General features: G+C 37.0%; 1 pseudogene across 1 annotated transcript; it reads left to right on the plus strand.

Moving 5' to 3' along the window:
- The first annotated feature begins 6,648 nt into the window (after positions 1-6,648).
- On the plus strand, positions 6,649-15,763 carry LOC308630314 (guanylate-binding protein 6-like; annotated as a pseudogene). Its single transcript has 9 exons — positions 6,649-6,838; positions 8,830-8,938; positions 9,127-9,323; positions 10,748-10,993; positions 11,711-11,991; positions 12,654-12,866; positions 13,900-14,002; positions 14,340-14,532; positions 15,542-15,763. The product of its transcript is annotated as a guanylate-binding protein 6-like (transcript).
- The last annotated feature ends 11,382 nt before the right edge of the window (positions 15,764-27,145 follow it).

The raw sequence follows: 27,145 nt of genomic DNA on the forward strand, positions 1-27,145 counted from the left end.
CAAATCACAAGCACTGAAATTGAAACTGTGATTAAAAATCTTCCAATAAACCAAAGCCCAGGACCAGATGGATTCACAGACAATTTCTATCAAACATTTAGAGAAGAGCTAAAGCATATCCTTCTCAAACTCTTCCAAAATATAGCAGAGGGAGGAACACTCCCAAACTCATTCTATGAGGCCACCATCACCCTGATACCAAAACCAGACAAAGATACTACAAAAAAAGAAAACTACAGGCCAATATCACTGTTGAACATAGATGCAAAAATCCTCAACAAAATACTAGCAAACAGAATCCAGTAGCACATTAAAAGGATCATACACCATGATCAAGTGGAGTTTATCCCAGGAATGCAAGGATTCTTCAATATACACAAATCAATCAACGTGATACACCATATTAACAAATTGAAGGAAAAAAACCATATAATCATCTCAATAGATGCAGAAAAAGCTATTGACAATATTCAACACCTATTTATGATAAAAACTCTTCAGAAAGTAGGTGTAGAGGAAATTACCTCAACTTAACAAACGCCATATATGACATATCTACAGCCAACATCATTCTCAATGGTGAAAAACAGAAAACATTTCCACTAAGATCAGGAACAAGACAAGGTTGCCCACTCTCACCACTCTTATTCAACATAGTTTTGGAAGTTTTAGCCACAGCAATCAGAGAAGAAAAAGAAATAAAAGGAATCCAAATTGGAAAAGAAGAAGTGAATCTGTCACTGTTCACTGATGACATGATACTATACATAGAGAATCCTGAAGATGCTACCAGAAAACTACGAGAGCTAATCAATGAATTTGGTAAAGTAGCAGGATACAAAATTAATGCACAGAAACCTCTTGCATTCCTATACACTAATGATGAAAAATCTGAAAGAGAAATTAAGGAAACACTTCCATTTACCATTGAAACAAAAAGAATAAAATACCTAGGAATAAACCTACATAAGGAGACAAAAACCTGTATGCAGAAAAGTATAAGACACTGATGAAAGAAATTAAAGAGGATACAAACAGATAAAGAGATGTACCATGTTCTTGGATTGGAAGAATCAACATTGTGAAAATGACTATATTACCCAAAGCAATCTACAGATTCAATGCAATCTTTATCAAACTACCAATGGCATTTTTCATAGAACAAGAACCAAAAAATTTCACAATTTGTATGGAAACACAAAAGACCCTGAATAGCCAAAGAAGTCTTGAGAAAGAAAAATGGAGGTGGAGGAAACAGGCTCCGTGACTTCAGACTATACTACAAAGCTACAGTAATCAAGACTGTATAGTACTGGTGCAAAAACAGGAATATAGATCAACAGAACAGGATAGAAAGCCCAGAGGTAAAGCCACACACGTATGGTCACCTTATCTTTGATAAAAGAGGCAAGAATATACAATGGAGAAAAGACAGCCTCTTCAATAAGTGGTACTAGGAAAACTGGACCGCTACATGTAAAAGAATGAAATTAGAACACTCCCTAACACCATATAAAAAAATAAACTCAAAATGGATTAAAGATCTAATGTAAGGCCAGACACTATCAAACTCTTAGAGGAAAACATAGGCAGAACACTCTACAACATAAATCACAGCAAGATCCTTTTTGACCCACCTCCTAGAAAAATGGAAATAAAAACAAAAATAAGCAAATGAAACCTAATGAAACTTAAAAGCTTTTGCGTAGCAAAGGAAACCATAAACAAGATGAAAAGACAACCCTCCGAATGGGAGAAAATATTTGCAAACAAGGCTGCTGACAAAGGATTAATCTCCAAAATGTGCAAGCAATTCATGCAGCTCAATATCAAAAAACAAACAACCCAATCCAAAAATGGGCAGAAGACCTAAATAGATATTTCTCCAAAGAAGATACACAGATTGCCAACAAACACATGAAAGTATGCTCAACCTCACTAATCATTAGAGAAATGCAAATCAAAACTACAATGAGTCAGAATGGCCACACCAGTCAGAATGGCCATCATCAAAAAATCTACAAATAATAAATGCTGGACAGGGTGTGGAGAAAAGGGAACCCTTTTGCACTGTTAGTGGGAATGTAACTTGATACAGCCATTATGGAGAACAGTATGGAGGTTTCTTAAAAAACTAAAAATAGAACTACCATATGATCCAGCAATCCCACTACTGGGCATATACCCTGAGAAAACCATCATTCAAAAAGCCTCATGGGGCTTCCCTGGTGGCGCAGTGGTTGAGAGTCCGCCTGCTGATGCAGGGGACGTGGGTTCGTGCCCTGGTCCGGGAAGACCCCACATGCCGCGGAGCGGCTTGGCCCATGAGCCATGGCCGCTGGGCCTGCACGTCCGGAGCCTGTGCTCCACAACGGGAGAGGCCACAACAGTGAGAGGCCTGCATACCGAAAAACAAACAAACAAACAAAAAGCATCATGTACCGCAATGTTCATTGCAGCACTATTTACAATAGCCTGGACATAGAAGCAACCTAAGTGTCCATTGATAGATGAATGGATAAAGATGTGGCTCATATATACAATGGAATATTACTCAGCCATAAAAATACATGAAATTAAGTTATTTGTAGTGAGGTGGATGGACCTAGAGTCTGTCATACAGAGTGAAGTAAGTCAGAAAGAGAAAAACAAATACCATATGCTAGCACCTATATATGGAATCATAAAAAAAAGTGGTTCTGAAGAACCTAGGGGTAGGACAGGTATAAAGATGTAGACATAGAGAAGGGACTTGAAGACACATTGAGGAGGAAGTGTAAGCTGAGACGAAGTGAGAGAGTGTCATTGACGTATGTACATTACCAAATGTAAAATAGATAGCTAGTGGTAAGTAGCTGCATAGCATAGGGAGATCAGCTCATGCTTTGTGACAACCTAGTTGGCTGGGATAGGGAGGGTGGGAGGGAGGCACAGGAGGCAGAGTATATAGGGATATATGTATACATATAGTTGATTCACTTTGTTTTTCAGCAGCAACAAACACAAGAGTATAAGGCAAGTATGCTCCAATAAAGATGTTAAAAAAAATACCTGCCCCCCAAAACAAAACAAACAAAAGAAACCAAATGAAATTCTGACATATAGTACAACACGAGTGAATCTTGGAGACATTATGCTAAGTGAAATAAGCCAGTCACAGAAAGACAGATACTGTATTACTCCAGTTATATAAAGTACTTTGAGTAGTAAAAATCCTAGAGAGAGAAAATAGAATAGTGTTTACCAGGGACTGGGAAAATGGGGCTTGGGGAGTTATTGTTTAATGACTATAGACTTTCAGTTTTATAAGATGACAACTATTCTGGGGATGGATGGTGGTGATGGTTGCATGCAACGTGATTGTACTTAATACCATTGGGCTATGTACTTTAAAATGGTTAAGATAGTAAATATTACATTATGCGTATTTTACCACAATTAAAGAAATTGAAAAAAAAGTGCTTCTGTACCCATTTTCAAACCAATTTTCAGAATGGGGGTTCAATTCTCTTTGTGGACCTCCTTGATCAAATACCATCCCCTTACAGAAATGGTGGTCTGTAGATGCAGAGAACAAAGATAGTTTCCATCCAGGAGCCTACAAACAATTATCATTGGAAGAGATTATTTCATATTTATACAACCCTACAGTAAGGGCGTTAAAAATCAGCAGGTAGGAGTGAATTTAGTCCCACAGCACAGGTCTTTATCAGATAAAAATAACTATAGTCAAAACTGAGATTTTTGTGTAGACATGTTTCCCTTAGAAACATCAGAATCACTGGCAGCTTTTGGTACACTTATAGACTCGGGCTTGGGAATCTGGGTTTTGCAACCACTCCAGATGTTTCTCGTGTATGTCAAATTTTGAAGATCACTTCTGAACAAGAGTTAACAACACTACTTTGTTTATGTGAAGCTAAAATCTGTGATTCTTTCACAGCTGAGACAATGCAGACTAGTTTAAAAAATTTTTTTCAATTAAAATTCACATCTTTTTGGAGTTTCCCTTAATCTTGTCCCTGAAAAGTGGAGTGCAAATCCAGTGATTATAATGTAGCTATTAGGGGTTATGTTTTCCCACCATATGACTTATTTTTCAGAGCCTGAAGAATCCAGTAAAGGAGGAGTGAACAGAAATTGTGTGATTTCAGCAGATTATTGTTTAGTTCTGATGAAAAATTTATTTCCACACCTCATGTCTTTGTAATTTACAGTTCATAGAATCCATTGAAATATATTAATGGATTAAATTGTCATTGTGTCATTCATCTAATTACTGAAAGCATATTTTGTGCTGGGCACTCTGCTAAGATGAAAGCTAATAGCATCTCATTAAAACCTGAAAACAAGCCTTGAGGTGGGATTTATTATTTTACCTATAACACTCATACAATAACTTAAAATGTGAGTTAGCCAGGTTAAGCTCCTTGCAAAGGTCACATAGGTAGTCAATTGCAGAGCTGGAAAAATTTGAAAGTAAAGATGTGTCTTAAATGTTTAATATATAAAATATAAAAATATTTTAGACACTTTGACTAAATGCTTTTCCATATTCTTATAATAAAAAAATTAGAGATATCATAGAGAAGCATTTTAACATAAGAATAATCAAGTATTTGCCTGGAGGCTCATGCAATAATGATACATTTAATATTTAATTATTTATTGAACTTTTATTTTGAAAAAATAATCTGAATTACAGAGAAAGTTTGATTTCAATGAAATATCATGTACCTTTCACTTAGACTTACTCCTGGAGGTATTTTGAGACATTTGCTTTCCCTTCTTATAAATAGATGTATAAGTTTTTTATTTACATTCTAATTCTGATTATTATTTGGTGGCGTAGCTAGCAGAGGCCATGACCTTCAGCACGAAACACATCAGCACGTATCTTGCGATCCAGACACCTTCCTACCTTTCCTTCTTGGAAGGGAGCTGCCTTCCCTAGATCTCCCTCATTCCCATGACTGCTCCTTCCTCCAGCTCTGGCTCCTGGTCCATCACTCTACTAAATCTGGGCTGGATTTACCCCAGATTTAGTAGAGATAATTGTAAGTGTGATAAACAGTGAATTGTGATCAGTATGGGTATCATCTGTTGTCTTCCTAGTTTGAGGTGGTTACTGGGAAACACTTGTAGCTTCCCCTCATATCCATTTTTCCCTTCTCCCATAGTCATAGAACCTTTGCTTGTCTGCTGTGTACATGTTTTCCCAGAATACTCATGGTAATTCCAGCTTCTCCTATGGCTGTATATGGTAATTTAATAACTTAAGTGTTATTGTTTTTTAAGTAGAAGTGATGAGTTCTTAAAGGAAAGGCCTAGACTTCTTGCCCTTCTCTAATTTGCTCTTATTACAATGAATGATGGCACACCATCTTGGACCTTGGGCTGCTCCTTATATTTGGCTGAGCTTATGATGGAAGGGTTCTGAGTTACAGTTCTTTTTTTAAGGGAATACTTTATTTTATTTATTTTTGAAGTATATTCATTTACAATACTATATTAGTTTCAGGTGTACAGCACAGTGATTCCATATTTTTATAGATTATACTCCATTTAAAGTTACTATAAAAGAATGGCTATATATGCTGTACAATATATTGGGCTACAATATTTTATGAAACAAATCTCTACCCTACTAGTTGTGGACTACTAATCCTAGAATTTATGTAAGAGATTAATTTAAATTGTCTATGCATCTTTTTTCCCTATTTCTCACAGCTAAACCTAATCCTAACTGATATAGTTAATCTAGTATTACTTTGAGAGCAGGAGCCATAGTTTATAAATAATTTTATCCCAGGAAACAAACACAATTTCAGGTACATAATAGATGCTCATCCAATGCATTTAAATAAATAAAAGACAGTATTAACAGAAGGAAAACATGAAATCCTACCATTCAAAAAATACTAGGTTACCAGGAGCCCTTGATGGAACACTGCTTATGCAAGAAAAGAGCCTGGTATCAAAACTACTGAGTGGTTTGTGGAGTGAGAGCCTTACCCTGCAGAAATAACAGGAACCAATGTTGTCACACTAATACATTAGAGAAGGTATTGTTGCTATAGGAGAGTCAATAGAAAGCCCCTTTACATTATTGATTGAAGAATATACAGGGTAATCAATGTTGTTGAGAAAGATTATCCTGCCTGATAAGTGGTTGCAAAGCATGGCATAGTGAAACAGACTTCCCTGGTTCACATCCTGGATCTACCACTTACTCATATATGAATGTGAGCAATCCCCCAGTCTTCCTAAACTTCGCCTTCCATATGTGCAAAAAATGGGTATTATAAGCCCAAACTTGCAAGGTTCTTATGAAAAAACAGTTAGGTCAGGTATGTAATGCATGTTTCACAGTGCTCAGCATAATGTAGACTCTCAGTGTATGATAAACATTGCTTGAATTTTATTTTTATGGAAATAAAATTTTGGAGGCTGGTGATATCTGTTGTTTCTGCAGTACCATCATAAAAGATTATGGTGGAGGAAGCCCTCTGTGGTCCACTAAACCCTAGAAGTACAGAAGTCCCATCAGCCTTCTGCTAATGACATATGCTTCCATTAACCCTGAGGCAGAAAATGAATTTGTGATCTTATTTCTACAGAGAGACTCTTTCTGGTTTGCAGGTTGCCATGACATCTGGACCCATCATGTTCGTTCCCGTGTGTTTGGTGGAAAACAAGAAAGAGCAACTGTCTGTGAACCAGGAAGACTTAAAGATTCTTTACAAGATTTCTCAACCTGTAGTGGTTGTGGCTATTGTTGGGCTATATAGTACAGGGAAATCCTACTTGATGAACTGTCTTGCAAGGGAAAAGCTTGGTGAGTGAAGTCCTGTGACAGAGGCTATTTGTGTGACTCCAGCTGAATCTCAGCTTCTCACCACTCCTCTAGGGGCACATGAAGAGAGACTCCCAATTTCTTATTAAATACACCATCTAATTCTAATTCTCACCAGCAAAATTGCAACCTGAACTTTTTCAGTCACCAATCCTTACTCCCATGTTTCTGCTTCCTATAAAAGGAAAATCTCCTGTACTAGAGCTCTCAAAGCTATCTTTTCTAACCTTCCAGGCATTGAGCACTTGCAGTTATGTCTCCCACATCGTATTTTGCTTTCTTTACTGGAGTAACATGCTTGAATATCTATCACTTTAAAAAAAATTCTCCCTGGACTCCATTCTCATCATGACCACCACCCCATTTTTATCTTTTTACTTTTCTTCAAGCAAAAATATATAGTCTCAATTTGTTTTTCCCACTTCTTCTCTCATCTCTCTCTTCAACTGACTCCCTTCTGGTTTTAACCCCAACAGTTCACTGAATGTTCTTGTTATATTTACCAGTGACCACCATTTTATCTGATTAGTCCCCTGTTTGGCATCATACCTCATAGTTGACTTACCTCCTGCTCCTAGAAATTCTTTCCTTCCTTGGCTTACGAGGCACTATGCTCTTCTGGGTTTCTTCCTAGCTCTGTGTTTAATTTTCTTCAGTCTCTTTACCAACCTCTGACTTTTCTTCTAGCTGTCTGAATTGTAGGTCCTTCCAGGACTTGGCCCTGGGATCTTTTCTCTGTTCTATTTATACTCTCAAAATTATCTCATTCAATCTCTGGACTTTAAATGTCACTTTTATTCTGACACCTCTCAAATAGATATTCCTTGCTTTAATATCTCTTCTGAAATTCGGACACATAAATAGAAAAATCACCTGATTTTTTCTTTTGGAAAGTTATCCACTTAAAGCTGCCATTTTCACCATAAAAGTCTTGATCAATCTCTCCTCCTAAACACACTTTCTGCTTTCTTACTCCTCTTCTTCTCAATAGTGTACCACCAACCTCCCAGTCTCAAGTCCCAAACCTTACATCCCTCCCTTGTTTATTTCCCATATCCAATTTGTATACCAGTCCTCTTGTTACTCTTGCTAAATATATCTTGAATCTGTCTCTTTCTCTCAATTTTTATTTTACTATCCTAGACTGTCACCCTCATCTTTTGCCTGAAACTTCTTTTATCTGAAGTGTCCTCTTTGCTTCTACTTTGACCCTCTCTAACAACAATTAAAGAGCAACAATCTTTAATCTGGTTGCTTTTAATACTTCCTTAAGCTTGCATTATATCTTTATGAAATCCATACTCCTCAGAAGCCCACCCTGACCCTAATCTTTCCTATTTCTCCTAACTTATCTTTTTTTACATTTATTTTTTATTGAAGTATAGTTAATTTACAATGTTGTATTAGTTTCTGTTGTACAGCAAAGTGATTCAGTTTTATATATACATTCTTTTTCATATTCTTTTCCATTATGGTTTATTACAGGATATTGAATATATTTCCCTGTGCTATACAGTAAGACCTTGTTTTTTATCCATTCTACATATAATAGTTTGCATCTGCTAACCCCAAACTCCCAATCCATCCTTCCCCACCCCTTTCCCTCTTGGTATCTATGTCTGTATCTATGTCTATGAGTCTGTTACTATTTTATAGATAAGTTCATAAGTTCATTTGTGTCATATTGTAGATTCTACATATAAGTGATATATGGTATTTGTCTTTCTTTTTCTGACTTCTTTCACTTAATATGATAATCTCTCAGGCAATTCATGTTGCTGCAAATGCATTATTTCATTCTTTTTTATGGCTGAGTAGTATTTCATTTTATATATGTATATACATACACACACATTATATATATACATACACTTTATGATGTATATACATTATACATCATTATATATATACATACATATATATGTATGTATGTGTGTATGTGTGTGTGTGTGTGTGTATATATATATATATATATGACCCTAAGAATGACTTATGGATCTTTGCCCTGGCCGTGCTTCTGAGCAGCACTTTAGTCTTCAACAGCATGAGCACCATCAATAATGATGCATTGGAGAAATTGCAGTATCCTTACCAGTTTTACTGAGAAACTGATGAGAATGGAGACCAAACTGGATTTCCCTTCCCTGTGGCCAAGTTGCCTTTGGTGGAGCAGTGGGGACCCATGGCAAAAAATAGTATTTACAATAATTTTTATGAGGAAAATGTGGGAATTGTGGGTAGAAAGTTCCATTTCCTTAACCAAGTCCTAGTTATGTGACAGAGTTCACAGAACTCATCAGGGCCAAATCCTCTCCCAAAACGGGTGGAGTAGAAGATTCCACAGAGTTTGTGAGTTTCTTTCCAGACTTTATCTGGACTGTATGGGATTTTACCCTGGAGCTGAACTTACATGGTCACCCTATCACAGAAGATGAGTACCTGGAGAATGCCTTGAAACTGATTCCAGGTATCCGAGCATGACCTTGGTAGTGGGTGGTCCAATAGAGGGTGGGATCTAGGAAACACTGTCCATCATCTCTGGGGTTGCATTTATATTTGAGACTAGGTCAAGGCCCATAGAAATGGTGACTGAGACCTAGGTTGTTATTCCTTGATAAGTTCTAGTGACTACAGTTAAACTCACCCAAGAAGAATAGGGCTTAACAGAATGAAATTATTCAAAACTAATTTGCAATTAATTTGTACCTTAACATTTGGATACAATGGGTACTAAAACTTTTCAAAGACCAGATGCTTGCTTTCCTTATTATGCTTCTCCCTTTTTCAGTTGAGGAAAACAATGAATTATATAATTGTTAGGCATAAAATCACAATGAAGAATATATTTCCATTAGTTTGTACACTTCTCAAGGAGAGATATAACTTTCTAGAGTATGGATAATTGTATCTTCTACAAAAAGTGACTTTAAACCCTAAAAAAACTGACGATCTACTTTCAGTCTATACTTTTCATTATTTCTGTTAACAGCCAGATCCTTCATTTTACTTTCCTCATCATATCATTCTTTTTTTTTATTCTAACATACTTATTCACTCGGTCACTATTTTAAATTAATACATTATTTTAATGAATTGTATTTAGGTGGGTGAGTACTTGACAAAAGCAGAGTGTTTATGGAGTAGTGCTAAGTTCTTCAAATTACATTTAGGTTCCTTTTAGTCTTCAGAGTTTGTACCCAAAATAGCTAGTCTTATTTGTATTATGTGAATTCAGTCAATGAAGTTTTCCTTAACTGAACAAGGTATCTATTTCCTATGTTAATCATTACTCCATTACTTTTTCTTTTCTTTTTTCTTTCTTTTATTTTTTTTTGTGGTACGTGGGACTCTCACTGTTGTGGCCTCTCCCGTTGCAGAGCACAGGCTCTGGATGCACAGGCTCAGCGGCCATGGCTCACGGGCGTAGGCGCTCCGTGGCATGTGGGATCTTCCCAGACCGGGGCACGAACCCGTGTCCCCTGCATCGGCAGGTGGACTCTCAACCACTGTGCCACCAGGGAAGCCCTACTCCATTATCTTTGTTTGTAGTTCTTCATTTTGTTCCTATAGTTTACTTCCAAGGTGGGCTGGAGTAGACCGGAAATTGATATTTGGTCATCATTCATTAAATCACTTATTCGATAAAAATCTAATGAACTGGGTACCATGTTTGTTTCTGTGCAAACAAGCCTTAAGTTTCTTTACTTGGAGAGACTGTTTCCTAAAATTTCTTTCCAGTGATATGTCATTCATGTGAATCTCATTTTCAATTTATATGAATATGTTAGAGGAGTTCTATGAGCATAGAAGATTCCAAACATCAAAAATCCATAGTCATAAAAATCTTTAGCTGCATTATCCCAAGACTGTGCTGTTTTCTCCCTTCCTCAGGTCAGAATCCCAAAGTTAAAAATTCCAACATATCTAAGGAGTGTATCAGGCAATTTTTTCCAAAATGGAAGTGTTTTTTCTCTGACCGGCCAATACATGAAAAGGAATTCCTAGCCCATATTGAGGAGGTTTTGGAAAACCAACTGGATCCTAAATTCAAGGAACAATTGAATAATTTCTGTTCTTATATCTTCACCCATGCAAGGCCCAAGACCCTCAGGGAAGGGGTGAAGGTCACTGGGAATCATGAGTCTCCTTTTCTAAAATTGTATTTCTGATGGCCTGATATGTGTTGACTATTTATTTATAGTATGTGTTCTTCAGTAGTTTTGTTTCATTGTGTATAGAAGTGTGTATTTATAAAAAAATAGTAATGCCCCAGAGAGAGATGTGTATGTGTTTTAGAAATTCTCTCTCATCATCGGATTAACAAATTCCTTTCCAAAACCCCTTGTCACTGCTATCTGGGGTTCCTGAATTTAAGAAGAATCCTACTGTTGATGATAAAATCACTAACTGGGTATACAAACAGAGTACATTATCTTCTCGGGTTAGTCCTATACGTCTTTTTCTTGAGGAGACTTCTTAAGAGTTTAAACCAGTCCAAAATAACTATTAGTTTCTGAGTTCCTGAAAATCCATGAGAAGTTTAGGAATTAGGAATAAATATTATTTTAATTATCCTGCCGAATCTATCTGTGCAGTCTGTATTTTTCTTTTAATTTGTGTTAAAGTGAAATAAATTTTCTCAGACAATTATGTTAGATGAAGATAGATATTTAACATTTTTTAATGTTATGGCTTGGAGAATAATAAAGAATAAATGTGAAAATGAAGGTGATGATAGTAGAAATAAGTAGGTGTGTGTGAGTGTGTGTGTGTGGTTTTAGAATCGTAATTTCAGAATCTTGGATCTCATTGAGAAAGAAATTGGTATTTATCAATATTTCCTGCTTTATTCAGGGCTGGGGATTCTGGTGGTAACCTATGTGGATGCCATTAATACTGGAACAGTTCCTTGTTTGGAGAATACAGTGACACCTCTGGCCCAGCTGGAGAACCCAGCAGCCGTGCAGAAGGCAGCCAACCACTGCAGTGAGCAGATGACCCAGAGACTGAGCTTCCCCACAGACACGCTCCAGAAGCTGCTGGAGGTGCACACAGCTTGTGAGAGGGAAATCATTGCAGTCTTCATGGGGCGCTCCTTCAAGGATTACTGACAGAAGTTCCAGAAGAAGCTCATGGTACTTTGTCTTAGCATGTGTCCTTCTTGATTCTTGCCCTTCTGGAATGATGTCTGGAGTTTATCTGCTATTCAGGGAAAAACAGTCTGGATTCTCATGAGAGAGAGAATGTTAGAGGACTATATTTCCTTCTTTTTCTTTAAAGCTAGGGAAAATTTTCAGGACCTGTCTGATCTCTCAAGCAGCAGCAACATTGATTTCTCCTTTAGTGAATTGTGGCATGGTTCCAGAACTCCCCTAAGTCATTCCTGATCTGGATATAATCACTCCTATCCCTAGATACTTGATTTCCTTGGTCAAACTCTCTTAACAAAGATCCTTCTTTATATTTACTTTCTTCTTTAGTTGTCTTATTGTTTTAATGAAGATAGAGCCACAGGATGCTACAGTTACTAAGAACGATAGAGAATAGATAATTCAACCTCAGCATTTCACACATGAAGAACCTGAGGCCCAGGGACGTTAAGAAAGTTTTCCATAGTCTTTCAGAGATTTCAGAGTTGGGAGTAAATCTCTGTATTCTGGCTACATTGCTTGTGTTTCTCCACTAGAATGCTTTTCTCACAAGGACCGCAGTTGGACCAATCTTTCTACCAGGTTCCTTGGAAATCTATCTCCTCTGTTCCTTGCTTCTGGTGACATCCCTCTACGTTTCCCTGCAGGAAATCATAAAGAACAAGAAGGAGGGTTTCTTGCCGCAGAATGAAGAGGCATCTGTCAAATACTGCCAGGCTAAACTTGATCAGTTTTCAAAGGCCCTAATGGAAAGTATTTCAGCAGGAACTTTCTCTGTTCCTGGAGGGTACAAACTCTACAGGAAAGCAAAGGAAAGGTTTGAATGGGATTATTGCCAAGTACCCAGGAAAGAAGTGAAGGTGAGGGATAAGGGGAGCATGGGGAGCCTACATAATAGAGTCAAGGGGGTTTCCTGAGAATCTGAGAGCACAGCACCAGGTGTGGGTAATGAGAGAACATGGGCATATCATGACAGCTTTAGCTCTCAAGGCCCATTACATGCTATTTATCCCTGAGGAGGAATGTTCGGTCCCCAAAAACAAGTATGGATTTCTAAAATCCACCAGAGACAGAACAGAAGTTATTCATTTTCTTTATCCAAAAACATGACATTTAATGTGCCACATGCTGAGGATTTATGATGCAAAGTCAGAATCTTTGTACTCAAGGCTAATTAAAGTGAGAGAGGAAGCCAAATAAATAGACAATTGTATACGGAGGAATAACGCTTATGAAACTGTGATCCTGGACTGCCCTGGTGGTGGTAATAAACATCATAATAACAATACAAAGAACATATATCGAACTGTTATTGCCTATAGGTATAATGTTAAGCTCTTTCTCTAGAGATTTAAATTTAATCCTCCAAAAGATGTTCTGAAGCATCTACTCTTATTACCCACATTTTATATATGTGAACTAGGAGGCACAGGATGGTTAAATAACTTGCCTAAATTTACACACTAGCAAGTGGTAGGAGAGAACGGCTGCATAGATTAGAGTCTGACATTCACATTGGCACATAGTCTAGGAAAATTTCCTGAAAAAGAGGGGGATGTAAGTTGAAATATTTGTACATGTTGTTCAGGTTGAGATGTTATCCAAAGGGAAGATCCCCAGGTAAACATGCAAATATATGAGACTGTGGGTTTGTACAACTGTGTTTAGTTCTGACTGCTTGATATCTGGAGCAGATGGAAGGAAGTAGCACTGGGCAGGGAACTGGAGAGAGATAGGGAGAGTCTCTGGTGACACTCGGGAGCTTGAATGCTTTGTAGGAGGATCCTGGAGCATTTTAAGCAGAAAGTAAAAATGACATGGATGGACTTGTTTGTACAGAACAAGTCTCCTCAGTAGGAATCTAAAGTGCTTTGGTCCTTCTTAATTCCTCAGGCATATGAGGTGCTCCAGAGCTTCCTGCAGTCTCAGGTGGCAACTGAGAAATCCATTCTGCAAGCAGATGAAGCCCTGACCTATAGGGAGAAGGCCATAGCAGGTATGGGGCAGGGCTTAACTCTTAGCAGGGTTGGGATGTTCCTGCAATGCCCTCTGACAGATTGAATGAAGATCTTTCCAAAATAACGAGCTTCCAATTCTTTTGTGGAATACACTCTTGCTAAATCTGAAAATAACAGAGTTGTGGTTGGACATCAGCCAGACGGTCAAGGCCCTTCCCATCATATTCTCAAACCTGCTCTTGATGGTGTGGCACCAGGTGAATTCAGAGATTTCTCACCCTCTTTTTCAAATTTGATTTGATCTCTGATCCCAAGAAGGTAGAATTTGAGCCTGATCAGCTACTTTCTTCTTTTTCTGAAACCTTAATGGGGCAGAGGAGTGAGCCAGGAAGGAGGCAGCTGAGAAGGAAGAGGAATTGCTAAGACAGAAACACTGGGAGCAGCAACAGCAGATGGAGGCTCAAGAGAGAAGCCTCAGGGAAACATAATCTGACTGAGAGAGAAGTTGGAGAGGGAAAGAGAAAACCTTCTGAGAGAGCAGGAAAGGATCCTGGAGCACAGGCTGAAGGTAAGTCTGGCATGGCCTCACTAGTTCCTGACAGTCATTGACCTGGCACATCAGGAAGGAATGGGTGAAAGTTAAAGCAAAATTAAAAAAAAAAAAAAGCACTACTGCCATTTACTGCATTTGATTCACTCAAAGTTTTGAATCCTGGCTTTTCAAAAGATCTTTGAAATCTGCTCCACACTGAGACCCTGGAGAGTCCAGGATGACCTTGGCCCCTCCAAGTCCTTGAAGAAAATAAATAACCTCACCAAGATTTTAGATTCTCTATAGCTGAGATTCTAGGAAGATCCCATGGAGCCCAAATTATTCAGGGTTTCATGGATTATCAAGTAGCTATTCCATCTAGGTGTTTTTAATATTAGCGGCAATTGGGTGTTTTGCTAAGATCATTGTCAATTGTCAGGAACCCTACTAGCACCAAAGACCCTGATTTGGGTCTGTGCTGACCTAAAACTATCTGATATGTCCAGACATAGAAGTGTGGGGAACTGACACCTTATAAACTTGCTGTAGTTTTCTCCAGGCATGGATAGCTTGCCTGTGTTACCACATAGAATTGGGGGAATTCTCTTTCCCATCTACAAGTGTTTATATGGAATTTCTTGATCAGCTTATAAGTTCCCATTATTTCCACGATATGGGTGACCATGCCATCCCAAATGGGACTGATAATTTGTGCAAGTGAACTAATAGCTCTCTCCCAACCCTAAGTTTTGGTTGGAACATATGATTGCATTTGTCCTCATGCCTGACTTAGAACCCAGCAAAACCCTAATTGTGTATGAATATCAGTAAGGTTGGGAACTATCCTTCCTCTCACTGTCCAGGTCTAAACCAGAAGATATTCTTTGCTTCATATATTGTCCTTTGATGATCTAATAAGAGAGAATAATTATATGTGTCAAACAGAGACAATTTAACACAGTTCTTAAATATAAAATCTGACTCTTGAAAAAATGGGGATTTTCAAAGGTTCGCTTTTTCCTCTGCCCACAATCCTTTGTTTTAGGTTCAAAACGATCTGCTTACTGAAGGATTTAGTAATGAATCTGAGCAGATGAAAGAAGAGATGAATCGTCTAAGAAAAATAATTGAGAATAATAAAAAGCATAAGACTCCCTGGATTGCACGGACCTTGGACACACTTTTCACTAAAGCAACTGCAATTCTGTCTGTTCCTGCTAAACTAATTGGTCAGGGTCTGAAGGGCCTGAGCTCACTGTTTAAATAGGATTAGCTTTTATTTTAAGGAAATTATAGAATGTGGATATATGCTCTGCCCTATTTTTGGCATGTATGTTTTTTAGTTTCACTCAGAAATCTTTAAACATAAAAAGTGCCTACTAGGGCTTCCCTGGTGGTGCAGTGGTTGAGAGTCCGCCTGCCAATGCAGGAGACACGGGTTCGTGCCCCGGTCCGGGAAGATCCCACATGCCGTGGAGTGGCTGGGCCTGTGAGCCATGGCCGCTGAGTCTGCAGGTCTGGAGCCTGTGCTCCGCAATGGGAGAGGCCACAACAGTGAGAGGCCCGCGTACCGCAAAAAAAAAAAAAAAAAAAAAAAAGTGCCTACTAGAGGATATCACTGCCTGATACACTTTAGATAGATTAAATGTTGGTTTTATTAGTTAGTTTAAAGGGAAAAACAAATAACTTTATAACAAGGCCAATAACTTTGGACTATAGACCAAATCTGCCCTGCTATTTTTGTAAGTAAAATTTTATTGGCACAATACCACACTCATTCATTTGCATATTGTCTCTGGCTGCTTTCATGGCACAACATCTGCAGTGTTGAATAGTTGCAACAAACACTGTTTGACCCATAAAATAGAAAGTATTTCTTCTTGGGTCCTTTACAGAAAAAGTTTGCCACTTGCTGTTTTAGGAGAAAGAGACTAAATTTGCAATAGAGGTAAAAATTACCTTGAAAAAACATGTCAAGAATAACACTGAAAGTCACAAAAGAATTATATAATTTATACATATTAAAGTCAATTCTCCTCTAATTCACTTATAACTTTAATGTGTTCTGTGGTAAATCTATGTTTTTATAAAGAGAGGTAGGCTACTACCTTTCTACATGTTTAAATGGAAATGCTTAACATACTTTTAAAAATTGTCAGGATAATACAGAAGAAAAGTAAAGAAGAGGAGCCATATCTGCTCCATATGAAAACCTGTTCTAGAGCTGTGTTCATCAGACCAGTGCAGCTCTGGGTTCTAACAATACAGACAAAGTTATAGAACAATTTACCTAGTCTAGAGATAGAGACAAACACTTCCAGAAACTATTTATCTTAAATGTTTTATTTGATATCAGTGGGAAATAATGAACTGTTGAATAAATTGTCTAAGGCAACTTGACAGACACCTAGAGAAAACAGAGATTAGATATCATATATATATATGTATATATTATGGCAACATATATATATATATATATATATATATATATTATGGTAAAGAAATTCCAGATTTCCTATAGATTTAAACATGAAGATTGAAATCATAAAATTTGGAAATTGCAAATAATTTTTAAAAATCTTGGAATGTGGTAGTCCTTTCTAAGCAAGACACCAAGCCCAGAAGATATAAGATACATACAAAAGCACATAAAACGGAAATAAATCCTTTATGTCAAGAAAACAAAGTCAAAGGACAAACAGCTGTCTGAAAATATATTCCCAGCTTTTATCATAGGAAAAGCTAGCTTATTTAAGTAATATGAAAGAGATATGTGAGTAGAAGTTCACAGAAAATAAATAAAACATATTCCAACTTATTCATGATTAGTGAAATGAAACTGAAGCTACCAGATATAATCTTTCACTTCTCAGATTGACAAAGGTCAAAAAATCTGATAGCAAGTTATGTTAGAAAGGTATGGAAAGAAGAGCTATCTCATATGGGAGTATAAATTGTACAATTTCTATTGAGAATTTGTCTTAATATTTCTTACATTTTAATGTATTTATGACTTGATATAGCATGTTCACTTTTAGGAAAATACATGTGCACAATTATACACATATACACACACATACAAAAATGAGATCCATTGTGGTATTGCTTTTAATAAAAAGTAGTAATATAAATACAAAGTTAGCAATACATGTAGTTAATTCTAGGTCGCCATTAAATAATTTGACAATGGAGTTTACATATACTACTATAGAACAATCTTCAAGATATATCTTAAGGTTAAAAAATGAGGTGTCAAACCATGTGTATAGTGTAATTTTTGTGGAAAAAGAGAGGAAGTCATGAAAACTAGTAACATTCTTTCTGGGGAAAACTGGGTGGGATCAGGAGGAGGAAGGATACATAGCTTGTATTATATATCCTATATTTGAAATTTTGTAAAGAAAGCTTAATACTCATAAATAAAAAAGAAATTATAAAATAATACTAATAATCAATACTAATCTGATGTGAAACTGACCACTAGATGATAAATTGCTCCTTGCTCCAAGAAATGACATCAGCCAGTTCAGTGAAGGGTTTAAGACAGAATCAGAGGACTGGAAAGCACAAAATTTGCACCCTAATCTTCTTTTCATTTTGACCTTGGTTCTTTAATCCCTATATTCATTTCAAAACTAAGGTAAAAAGTTTCTGGTGATCTTTGAACTCTCACTTAGAGTGGCCTCCATTTTCTATCTCTGAAGTGGAACTTTAAAGTGTTAGAATGAAAACTAGCCAAAATCAAGAAAGTGCACTGGTGAGAGGGATCCTGTCATCCTTGAACTATTCCATGCTGACCTCTCTGCAGTATGTCAGGGCAGGTGGGATGACATGACACTGAAGAACAGTACTCCTGGTGGTGTTGACCAAGAGAGATGAGAGATGAGAGACCATGTCACATGGAGGTCACGTGTTGGTTCCTACACATCAGAAGCCAAGTGGAAGCAGTGATAGTTGAGTAGCAAGGTTGGAGTGACAGCCTGCTAGGCCTGATCATAGAGAACTCAGAAGACGATGAATAGAACATGGTCAAGTGAGACAGGGAGGAAAAAATCAATGGAGTCAAGGATGGTTTAGGAGGAGGTTATGGATTTATATAGCCCTAGTTAAGTTTTCCAATACCTAGCCTTGATCTGAGCCAGTTTCAGACCAGGAACCCATCATCTGGAGGAGATCCGGGTCCTCGGGAAGAAGGATCCTGAGATTCCAGGACAAGAAAAATGAAAACAAGTCTTTCTGCCCTCCCTCTGGGGGACCACTGACCATTTACTCAAGTACATATGCACTCGGAAAATGGAACTACCCACACATTTAAGGACTCTTGGCTCAGGATCCAATTTGGCATTGATACCCAATACCAGAAAGATTTACACACCCCCTGTTAAAGTAGGGGCATATGGATTTAGGTAATAACCAGAGTCCTTGTCCAGGCACAATTAAATTGTGTCTAGTAATTATTTTCAGGTAGATAGTAAAGTTCATCTGAGGGCAGAGACCATTTTTCTGCTCATCTTCTCAAAGTATGTTTAGGCATAGGATGTGCTAAATAAGACGAAGATGGTATTTTACATGATTTTTTTTCAATTGTAAGAATTCCATGAACCCTTCCAGTATCAGAGGAGGTAATAGTAGTTTGCAGTTTAGACACCAGATTCATGTCTCTAGAGTGATTTAAAGGCTAACAGAACAAAAGAAACTTCTGTAGAGAGGTCTCCTCCTCTGTAACCTTGACATCACAGTATCTGTGGTTCTGTGTAGAAGTTAACACATCTGTACCAGGGATTTTAATCAGGTCTATCCAGCTGAGACTTAAGTGTTCAGAAGGAAGAGTGGCTTTACATTTTAAAGAGAGAAACCATGCAATAATGAATGTGTCCATAAATTGAAGAGTTTAATAGAAAACCAAGCTACTCTATAGAAATATCTGTTCCCATCGAGAGCTCAAATTAAACAGATGTTCTGATTCCTTCAACTAAAGAGATGCTATGCGGTAGGCTGAATAATCTTCAAAGAGGTTCCCCTATAATTGCCAAAACCTATGAATATGTTCCCATACATGGTAAAAGGACTTTGCAGATGTGATTTAGTTAAGGCTCTGGAGATGGGTGCATGATTCTGGTGAATCCAATGTAATCACAAGGATCCTTGTAAGAGGGAGGTAGGAAGGTAAAGGCAGAAAACAGTGAGGAGACTACAGAAAGGGCAAGAGAGTTTGGAAGATGTACCGTGTCGTCTTTGAAGATACCAGATGGGCCAAAGAATAGACTTTGCCCTCAGAAGCTAGAAAAAGTAAGGAGAAGATTCTCCCCTTTTCCAGAAGGATAGCATCCCTGCCAACCCACTTTTGACTCTGATTTCCAGAACTGTGAAAGAAAACATTTGGGTTATTTTAAACCACTAAGTTTGTGGTAATTTGTTATAGCAACAACAGGGAACTAAAACACCGTGAATTAAAGAACAAAAAGAAAAACAATGCTTTTATCTAATTAATAATTTGTACACATCTGTATTTCATATACATTAAGTTTTAGATTCATTTATTTGACTGCACAATTCTCATTCTGTACCTATCATTGTCTGAGCTCTATGAAGAAAGGGACAAGACAGATAAAGCTCTTCTCTTCATGGAGCTTATGCTATATAGGGATATTAAAAATAAGTAACATTTTATAGGGAATAAAAATAGAAAAATTTACCTTTCTGGCTAGAGATTGAGCTCTATTAGAATAAGAAAGAACAGTCTTTCCTTAAGTTTAGCTTCACTCTAATTTATATTTCCTGGAAATAAAATTACATGCTTCTTTTGAATCCCTAGGATCCAATACATTAACATTAGCATAGTATAACCCAAGGAGGGTGGTGATTGAAAAACTGAATGAATAAGTGTAACATTTTAAAAAATATTTTGAGAGATAGTAAATATCTCTCCTGTAACTCATAGTCAAAAATTAAAGACTTTTACTGAGGATGTTGTGTTCTTAGATCCAGCAGAACCAAGACACAGACAAGATCTCAAATAGAAGGATTACATTAATGTACTGATACAAGGCTCTTGATAGCTAGATTTATGTTTTCTCCACTTTTCTCGACCATTTTAAGTGGTCACCAATTTTATAAATATTTTAAAATAAGAAAATTTTAAATTATTTAAATTTTGGTTTTTGCCTGCAAGTTTTCTATTTTATAACTTTTTTGGTTTGTATTCCATTTAATTTTTTTCTTATTTCTTAAGACATAAGCTAGGATCAGTATTTAAACCTTTTCTATTTTAAGAAGTTTTAAAATTATAAATTTCACTATAATTATTGCATACATTCCTAAAATATTGATACTGTATTTTTACAATGTTTACCAAATTACCCTTGTGATCTCACCTTTACTTCTGGAGTTACATAGGTGTGCATAATTAACTTACAAATATTGGGCATTTTTACAGTTTAAAAAAAATAACAATATAATTTTCTCTTTGTTGGAGAACATATTCTGGAAGATTTTAATCCTCTGAAAGTTACTGAGAGTGGTCTGATGTGCCAAATATGGTTTATCTTTATGAATACATGTCTATTCTTCAATTTGACCAATGGAATTTTAACTAATACAACTTAAATACAGATAAAAACTAATATATTTGGAGCAGGTACCATGGTGCCTCTTTCTTGCTTGACACTCAGAGGGTATCGAAGCACTTTTCTGTGAAGGAGGTATTGGGGAATGGGTATAAGAGGGAAATTACTTCCTATTACCATGTTTATAAATTCTCTTTGTTTCTTATTCTATATCCTCCTGTCCAAGATACTCTAATCCAGACTTTAAAGAACAGAATGACTTTAGTGTTCCTCTTTCAGTAATAAGTACCAATGCAAGCCAAGATATAATATTTTTGTATCATTTGTGATTTTATTGAACACCTCCAGAAGACATGGTATACGTCTGCACACAGTTGCTTCTACTCCATGAATTTATTTCTCTTGTGTTGTAAGAATTGGGAAAGGGAGAAGAAGAGATACATGTTAAAAGTTTCTTTAATATTCTGTCTGTTGGTCTCTAAGCTCTCCCTAGAAATGAGTTGAGACCCATCAGGCCCTAAGGACAAGGGTTCCACCTCAACCCCTGGAAAACTTCACCTAGCTACATCTTATAGATTCTGCTTTTTGGTGGCCTCTTGGTGAGTCCTTTGGGGATACTGTCGTGGTTCCTGCAAAATGATGGAGAAGAAGGATAGAGAGAAGTGGTTCCAATTGTACTAAAAAGGCCATTCTCAGAGGGCTAGGAGGAGGGAGGTGGCTGATGGCAAGATCTGAGCATTTCAACTAAAAATGGCAAATATTTACCCACCTTTATTTTTAGCTATAGGCTTGAGAAGCCATTTCCTATAAAGCAGGAAAAGATCTTTCTCTGTCCTTTATACTATTACACTATTAAACTAAAATGTTTTAAAAGTGGAATTCAACTTCTGGAATGGCAGCGTTAGGAATTTTACAGACTTACTCCCCAGCAGAAGAACTGTTGTAAATTATTTAAACAGCAACCATTTAATGTCTCTGGAAATTGCCCTAGGACATACAGCAAATAGATAGGCACTTATTCAAGAAAATAAATTACTAAATTTTGGAAATAACAGTGCAAGTCTATCGTACTTGAGCCACTATCTTCTCCCTCTCCACACTCCCAGCTCATCATGACAGAATCTTCACTTTGGGCTGGTGTGGCCATGATAACAGAGATCTCTCTACCATCAGCTCCAGTCAAGGGACACTACTACACTAAGAGGAGCAGTCACTAGCATTTTTCATCATTCCCAGCTCTGAGTTGCAGAGGCTAAACTCCTGGTGAGTGCAGTCAAGAAGTGAGATCCTGTCTTCCTCCACCCATCCTCCATTCACCTGGTTGGGGATCTCTGGCAGGTGCTTTCAGGCTTAGAATGCTGGAGTCCTGATCACACTTGCAATGCTCACTCCTAGGGAAGATATTCTGGTTCAGGAGATGCAAACTGAGGAAAAAAAGAGGCTACTGCCTTTGCCCAGCAACTTGCGTTTAAACAGAGGTGTTAGACAGAAATGGGCCAATGTCTCACCCCTAGCTCTGGAGCAGGAACTCAGAGATTTTGCCCAGGGTCAGGGAAATCCATAGATAAGAGACTCTGAAACTGTCTTCAAAGGAACTGACTTTATTTGTAACAAAGTGTAGAGGAGTCCAAACCTGAGGCCTCTGTCAAGACCAACTGATATTTGAGTGGTAATCAAGAAAGAAATTTGGGTGGTAAGCAGTTTAGACATTTCATTGGTAAGCAATTATATACTCTTCTTAATTAAGAACAATAAGCTAAACAGCAGGCCAGCTAGTTTATGAGAGAGAACCAGAAAAAGAAACCCTTAAGAGTCCTCCTGTGATCAGAACCCCCCAAACTGCCTGTAATATCTACCCTTCTCCAAGTTTAATTGAATTCTACTGGAGCAATTTATTCCCTAAGGCATTGTCAAAAACTATAGAGCATTCAGCTGGAAGTTAGTTGACCCTACAAATGGTTGGAATTCCATTAGTGGAAGACAGTTTGACAGAGGAATTAGGGAAAGAGACCAAGAAAAAACTGATAAAAACACTGCTATCCCAGGTGATTATCTGCCTGCCCAAGGCTGTTCCCTCTGAGGATTGACATCAGATGCTTCACACTATGGGGGAAATAAACTTTACTAGACAGTCTAGCCAAGTTAAGAAAATAATAAATTTAGTTAAACATGTTTTATTCCTAGAATGTAGTCTATCTTGGGAAATGTTCTATGTGCATTTGAAGAGTATATGCATTCTGCTAGTGTTGGGTGGAATGTTCCATAAAATCAATTAGGACAAGTAAGTTGATAAGGTTGTCCAGGTCTTCTGTATACTGGTTTCCTATCTACTTGTTCTGTCAATTATGGAGATAGAGGCATAGAAATTCCTAGCTACAATTGTGAATTTGTCTATTTCCCCTTGCAGTTATATCATAATTTGATTCATGAATTTTGAAGCTCTATAATTTGAGGTATAAACATTTATGATTATTATGTCCTCCTGATAAACAGAGGCCTTTTCATTGTGAAAGGGTTTTCTCTTTCTTAGTGATATTAATTGCTGTGAAATCTACTTTGTCATATTAATTTGGCCTCTCTGGCTTTCTTTTCCTTGGGGCAAACACGGTACATCTTTTTCCATTCTTTTACTTTTAACTTCTATTTGTCTTTACAGTTAAAGAGGGTTTTCTGCAAGCAGCATGTAGAGGTGTGGTAGACTGAATAATGGATGGGTCTCCAGAAGATGTCCACATCCTAATCCTTGGAATCAGTGAATATTTTGCATTACATGACAAAAGGGACTTTGCAAATGTGACCAAGTTAAAGATCTTGAGAGGGGGAGATTATTTAGATCCTCTGTGGGGACCCAATGTAATCACAAGAGTGTTTTTAAGAGAGAGGCAGATGGGTCAGAGTCAGGAAAGGTAATGTGATGATGAAAGCGCAGAAAACAAGATTCATAAATGCTACTGTGCTGGCTTTGAAGATGGAGGATGGGACCATGAGCCAAGAAATGAAGGAAGTCTCAAGAAGATAGAAAAGGCAAAGAAATGGATTCTCCCTTAGAGCTTCCAGAAGGAATGCAGCTGGCCAATCCATTTTTGAGTCTGACATGCAGAACTATAAGAGAAGACACTGTGGTTGTTTTAAACCACTAACTTCGTGGCAGTCTGTTACAGTCACAATAGGAAGGTAACACAGAGAGGTCACTGTTCCATGTTTTTTCAATTGTATATAATAATATCTGTCTTTCAGTTGGGTTGTTTAACACTTTTACATGTAATGCACTTATTTGTTGTGCTTAAATTTACCTTCTTGTTATTTTTTCTATTTGTTCCACAGGTTTTTTGTTCCCCTTTCCCTCTCTTTTTGACTTGTGTTGAATTTATTGAGTGCTTTTTTATGATTTATGATTTCACTTTCTCCCTTTGATTGACTTATTAGCTTTAGTCCTTTGCCTTTTTTTCTGTTTGAGGTAGGATTTATAGTATACATCTTTAAATTACCACTGTCCATTCTTAAGTGATATTATAACATATCATTTGTAGTACAAATGCCTTACAATTACCTTCTTTTCCATCTACTGGATTTGTACTATTATTGTCACATATGTTAGTACTACATATGCTATAACTGTATAATCTATGCTTACTACTTTTGGTTTACATAGTCACTTAGACAAATGATATTAATAAAAAGAAGACAAGTCTTTGTACCCTTGTAGGTAACATATCAGGTGCTCTACATTCTAAATCCAGATTTCCACCTGATATTATTTTCTTCTGCTTGAAGGTCTTCCTTTAACATTTTTGTAGTATAGGTTTAATGCCAATGCATTTCAAGTTCTATGCGTTTGGAAAAGACATTACCTTCATTTTTGAAAATTATTTTCACTGGGTGGCGACAGTGGTACTTTTTACACATACAGGTTCTGGGCAGTGAGAATCTGTTTTGTTTTTTTAACAATCACCCCAAGGGGATTTATTCATAGTATTATATAATTACCATGTGAAAATTGTGATTTATTAAGGTTATTCCCTTGCTCAGATCACATAAGAAGTCAATTATAGTGGGAATATTTTGAATTTTAAATATTTAACGTAAATTATGATATTTATGTTATTTATGACATTTGATACTTTTGTATATAATGCTGTTTGTATAAAGTTATAAAAATAAAGTGATAGTTTAGAGAACCATTTTATTAAAGCCAATCAAATATTTGCCTGAACACAAGCAATATTTCAAATTAAACCTATTTGAAAAAATAAAATCCTCAGTTACAGAGAAAAATAAGATTATGGTGAAATCATACGCTATTTAGATAGGTTCATCCTGTTGTGATATTTTGTGACATTTGCATTCACTTTTTCTAAATAGATGTAAAAATTTTTCTATTTACATTCTTATTCTGATTATTATTTTAGAGAATAAATAGCAGAGGCTATGACCCTTCATCACTACACAACTCAGCATATATCTCTTGAGATCCAGACAACTTCTTACCTTTCCTTCTTGGAAGGGAGCTGCTTTCCCTGGATCTCCCTCATTTCCATGGCTGCTCCTTCCTCCAGCTCTGGCTCCTGGTCCATCACTCTAGTAAACCTGTGCTCAGGAAGGTCATCCTTGGCCTTCATGCTGACAACTGTGGTGAACTCTCCGGGTGTTTACCATCGCTGGCTTCTCCCCTCTCCTCGATGCTCACTCTGTCTCCTTGCCTCTGAAACTCCATGCTCCCTCAGGACTGTCACCCCTTAGATTTCCCAAATCCCTTCTTCATTTGTACTATTAGACTGAATTAAGTCATATCAACACACGATTTGATTGCCTGTATCACTCACATAGACCCCTTTCCTCAGGATTGATTATTTCAATTTAACAAATCTACTGTCCCCAGCCTGGAGACTGAGCAGAGAACAAGAGAGACATGGTACCTGCCCGATGTCCTTTCCCCACATCTCCAAGCTTAGGCTTTAGTGGAGATAAATTACTAGTGTGATAAGCAGTGGACCGTGATCAGTGTTGTATTGTCTCCAAAATACTAGCAACCTGAATCCAACAACACATTAAAAGGATCATACACTATGATCAAGTGGGATTTATCCCAGGGATGGAAGGATTTTTCAATATCCATTAAGTCAGTCAGTGTGATACACCACATCAACAAATTCAAGAATAAAAACCATATGATCATCTCACTAGATGCAGAAAAAGCTTTTGACAGAATACAGTACCCATTTATGATAAAAACTCTCCAGAAAGTGGGCATAGAGAGAACATACCTCAATATAATAAAGGCCATATATGACAAACCCACAGTTAACATCATATTCAATGATGAAAAGCTGAAAGCATTTCCTCTAGGATCAGAAAAAGGACAAGGATGTCCACTCTTGTCACTTTTATTCAACACAGTTTTAGAAAACAAACTTATGGTTACCAAAGGGAAAATGTGGGGGAGGGATAAATTAGCAGTTTGGGATTAACATATACACACTACAATAAACAAAATAGATGATCAACAATGACCTACTGTATAGCACAGGAAACTCTACTCAATATTCCTTAGTGACCTATATGGGAAAAGAAACTGAAAAGAATAGATATGTGTATATGTATAACTGAATCCCTTTGCTGTACATCTGAAACTAACACAACATTGTAAATCAACTATACCCTAATATAAAATAAAAATTAATAAAAAAAGAAAAAAATGTTGCCAGAATCAGAAGCCTCTTGTAATTCTCCTTTTTATTTCTACTCAGAATAATATTAAGTAAAGAACTTAGAATAAAATCCAACACCATCACTAAAATTATAAGACAAATCTAAGTAAAACCCCTAAGGTTACTGCCTCTTGTACAACATACGTATTTCACAGAGACAAGGGTTTCTTTTCGGTCATAGAGCCATGAAGCTAAATCTAACATGAGAAGATGATAATGATGATGATGACAACAATGACGGTAACAAGTACAATAGTAAAGGAGGTCATATTCATGAAGTTATGTTTGAGCATCTTGAGGTAGATTTCCCACATTATGTCCTATCAGGTCAAACACCCAGGATGCTGTGAGCCAAACTCAGATGTAGACCTGACT

The sequence above is a fragment of the Mesoplodon bidens genome (assembly GCF_964165515.1).
Source record: "Mesoplodon bidens genome assembly, chromosome: 2".
NCBI classification, from domain to species: domain Eukaryota; kingdom Metazoa; phylum Chordata; class Mammalia; order Artiodactyla; family Ziphiidae; genus Mesoplodon; species Mesoplodon bidens.